Source organism: Thamnophis sirtalis, unplaced genomic scaffold, assembly GCF_051295495.1.
Source record: "Thamnophis sirtalis isolate CommonGarterSnake01/CBP01778 unplaced genomic scaffold, rThaSir2_p1.2 scaffold_1, whole genome shotgun sequence".
NCBI lineage: Eukaryota > Metazoa > Chordata > Lepidosauria > Squamata > Natricidae > Thamnophis > Thamnophis sirtalis.
The window spans coordinates 100,155,631-100,160,499 of NW_028261381.1; positions in this window are offsets into that span (position 1 = coordinate 100,155,631).

The window sequence follows — 4,869 nt, forward strand, 5'->3', positions numbered from 1 at the left end:
TCCTGATGAGCCGTGAGAAATCACGCTTAGCTTAGGTGCATATTGATGTGAAACTATTCATCTGTCTAACTTGTTCTAAAGGGAAAATATGGTCTGATTCACGGTTTTGTCACTTGCTTGCCCTTCTTTAAAACGCTTTTGATCAATAGTAGTTCTACAAGCCACAGACATGAAAAATAGACTGTATGTTCTTGTACATTACTTTCTTGGGTATAATAGATACATAATTTCATATTGTGGTACAGAGCATGCAGTTAAGGCAGTTTTTATGTCAATGTATATGTTTTACAACGTTAAAATCTGCTGGATATAATGGATGCAAAATTAAGACTACATGAAAATATTTAGGCTTAGAAAGCCAAAATATTGCCAGCCTGGTTCTGGTGTATGCAAAATTAGTAAAATATAAAATAAAATAAAATGTCCCAATATTTTTTTATGCAGTCATTTAAAAAATGCATTCACCCCCACCCCCAAATGTGCATGTAGGTATTCCTCAATGTATGACCAGAATTGGGACCAAAACTTCTGTTGCTAAGCAGGCGTTTGTTAAGCAACTTCTGTTCTATTATATTACCTTTTTTTGTCTTGGTTGTTAGGCATATTGCCGCAGTTATTAAGGTAAATCTAAGGTCATTAAACAAATCTGACTTCCCCTATTGACTTTGCTTGTCAGAAGCCAGCTGGGAAGGTCACAAATGCAGTGGAAGGAAATACTACTGAAAAACATAGATTGGGAAGGAATGGAGGGACATTGGGAAAGTGAAAGAAAGAGCATAGGGAGAAGCAGAATCAAAGCAGATGAGTAGTACAGTGGGGCAGAGGGGGATTCTCTGAAGGAAGGAAAGCCTGAGAATAGTAAAGATACATGGTCACCCAGAGCCCATGAGCAACCCACAAACAAAAATAATACAAAAACATACAAAAACATAAAAGTTAAAACATACAATTGCACAGCAGCCTGTATTAAAATCAAACCAAATGTGGGGCCTCGCAAAGACATCCACCCCAGGCTTGAGACCAAAGCTTGATCTTTAAGGGTTTTTCAAACCCCTCGGAGAAAGGACACCAACTATATGAAGGAGGGGGATGCTGTTCCAAAGGGAGCGGGCCTCAGTGGAAAAGACATACTTCCTCAGTTCCATATGATGACAACATTTAATAGAAGGGACCTGGAATGTTCTCACTCTGAAGAAAATGGTTGGAGACAAATGGCCCTTCATGTTTCCTTGCCTTGGGCCATACAAGCTTTATAGGTAACCACTAGCATCGTGAATTTCACCAGAAGACAACTGGCAAACCAGTGCAACTATTGTAGCAGTGGTGACACATGGGCATATCAGGTGATGCCCATTGGTGCTTGCCCTACTGTATTTTATACCAAATGTAGTTTCTGGATGTTCTTCAAGGGTAGTCTCATGTAGGGAAGATTGCAATTATCCAGTCATAAAATGATAATAAGACCATGGCATGAGACTGAAGGCCTCCTGGTCAAGAAAAGGGTGTGCCTAGTTAGGTTTTAGATAAATTGAGAGTCAGTTTCAACTGTTGATTTACTAAATACAATTATACCAATTTAGAGCTGGAATTAAAAATGCCCAGGGTGGGCTGAGATGGCAAATACAGCAAAGCAAAACAAGAAATATAAATGTTTGTGACAAGACCTGGCAGTGTTTGTTTGTGTGTAAGAAATATTTTATACACAAAATTTCTAGCTATTCCAGAAATGTATGCAACAAGAATAACTTTCTACTTGAGGTAAAAGTATGAAAATTGAAGCAAGGTAAAGTTGTGAATCATGCTTACTATAGAGAGTTAATAATATTTTGAAGTTGTAGTAATACACTGCAAATTGAAACTTACTTCTTTAGCATAAGAATATTATACACACTTGCTCTTCTTTTGGATAGATCTATAAGCCAAACTTCTTCACTGTGCACTATGAATTTTTCTTCTTCTTTCTTTTAAAAGCAGCAGAAACTATCTGCAAATTTAATGCATATCTTTTTATATGCTTTCTTTCTAAAGTTATTTTTAGCAATATAAACTAAATTAAGCCAATTAAAACTATTTTCACACCATTTTCACTGCTCTTTCACCATAAAACAAAGACACTATAATGCATTGGTACCATTCCTCCTTATCTGCCATGGGAAGGGAAGGGAGTATGATGTTCTAAGGGACAAAAAAAAGAAAAGCACAATTTTGTTTTGATTCATAGTTAATTGTTGAGATGATATAAAAACTGGAGGTTTGTGGATTGCCCACAATCTACCAAAATGACTAATTGCTGCTGCTGAGCATAGAGAAATGGTAAGCTCATTCTGTCTCAATGAAAAGAAGCGGGACACAATTTTACTTTACCAAAATACGCATAAGCAGAATATATGAATCCAAATATCTGAAATGTGCTATTTATGAAACAAGTCTAGAGACCAATTCAAAGCAGTTGGTGAAATGGTTTAAATAGCTATTAGCAAAAACTTCCAATCTTTAATATTCAAAGTACAGCACAAATATTAGGAAAGTGGTTAGCAGTTTAGGAAACCATTAGAAGGAATGGAAGAATGCATTACCAAAAGTATTTTTTCATAATGTTTTTGCTTGTATTTTAAGTAGCAGTTGTTTGTTTCCTAATTTGCTTTGTGTATCTTCGTACTTGTGTAATTTCTGCCCAACTACGTAATATTTCAATGCTCATACAATTTAAAAATAATAAAAAGACAAAAAATATGTTGAGTTACCTCAAGACGTAGTATCAGTCAGGCATCTTTATGACTGAGCCAAACATAGTCTTAAGACTCCTATCCCATTGCTCTGTGGGGGAAAAAATAGAAGACCGTAAACACACATACAAAATTATTAGAAAACAAAACTCTATTGCCTTCAATTGAAAATTTTAAGCACTTATAACACACTGAGAAAAACAGAGATACAGACACATACAGTTTTCCTCTTTCTTTTGTTTAAAGAAGATGCTGGGATTTTTCTCTTATGATTTGTGGTGGTTTTTCACATGCAGATTCCATCTCCACTTCAGTGGTGGGATTCAACATTTTTTACTACCGGTTCTGTGGGTGTGGCTTTGTGGGCATGCCAGGGGAAGGATACTATAAAATCCCCATTCCCTCCCCACTCTCAAAATTTCCACTAACGGTTCTCCAGAACCTGTCAGAGCTGACTGAATACCACCTCTGCTCCACTTGTGATAGAAGAACTGAAATCTAAAACAGAGTAGAACAACATGGAATGTTTTTGTATTTTGACTTAACCCTATATTATCTTAAATTATGGAATATCTAACTTTAGGAATTTTGATGAGTTAACTTTTGAATGAAAATATTCTTTGTAACTCCAGGCTATACAACTAGAATTCTTAGGAGTTTCAGCCTGTGAGTATGATATTATAAGTTGTAGTTTATTAAGATTTTAAAGGTCACAGTTTCTCATTTCCACTGTAGATACTACCCCATTTTAGCAATGCTGGAATTTGATTTCAAAATTGCTATTGTTATGTTAAAATCAGTTTCCTACTACTGTCATTAAAATTAATTATAAGGGAGGCCCCCTAATTAAAGGATGCCATGTTATTGGTGTGAAATATACTAGTACACTGAATCAACCCCAACTTGTTAAAAGAAAAATAAATAAAACTGAAAAAGATAAATTGGGAGAATTAAGAAAGCAGTAAATCAACAAAAAGCACAAGCAAAATTAAGAAACTTTTTTTCCAATATATTTTCTCAGATAAATGGATAAATCTTGATGGTGATATAAATATGAATAAAAATACATGCCATTCTGTATGATTGTATAACCACATACTATAAATATCCATTGTTTACATTGACCAATATTTTTATACTGCACATCATTGCACTCAAAATAAATCATAAAATAAAACTTAGTGCACCCATTCCCTAACACAGAATAAAACACATCCCCCCCAAAAAAAATCCCAACATATAAAAGAAGAAACATTAGCAGCTTACTCGCCATTAAGATTCAGAAGCTCGTTTGAATAAATTATCTTTATATCCCTGCAGAATGGTAGTAATGAGAGGCTTAGGGATGCATAATTCTAAAGCATCAGGACTTGCTATCCAGAAAAATACATATAGATTTTGAAACAATAGCAGCAAGTTTTGATAGTTAAGATAAAAACTATCAAACTGTAAGTTCTAGTGGAAGGTAGTTTTCTGACAATTAAAAAAAATCCCTAAACAGCCTGCTGAAAAATCCCATTGAAATATCACTTTTAAAAATGTAAATGCCATTTACAAAATAATGAAAATGATGGCATTCCTTTTGTAGGCATCTGCAGATAAGGATACTGACCTCACCAGGGAAATTGATTCTAACTGTATATAGATCTCCATGAATATATCTAAAAGTCTCATGGCATATAAGTTAAATTGTATATTTTGGTAGGGACTGTTCTACTAGCATTTAGATACAGAGATTCATGATTGTAACTATAGGAAATTGAAATGAAATTCCATAATCAATGAAATGTGTTGAGAGATATATAATGAAAATGTAACATACATGACAAATGTCTCCAACATGATCATTTACAGATTTATATTTTTATTTCTATCCAACAAACAAAGAATGTCAAAAAGGTGAAGGTCTGTTCTTCATCATTGCAGAGTACAGAATATGGAACAGTAGACTTGAATTACATGAATTACTGGAAGGTAGACTGTAACATACATCTATATGTTATAAAAAAAATCTCAAAAGTAAGAGCTAGTTGACAGTGAAACCAATTACACAGAAAGAGCTTTCCTTCACTGGATATGTTTAAGCAGAAGCTAAACAGACATTTGCTGGAAGTGCTTAATTTGGAATTTTACACTAAGTATG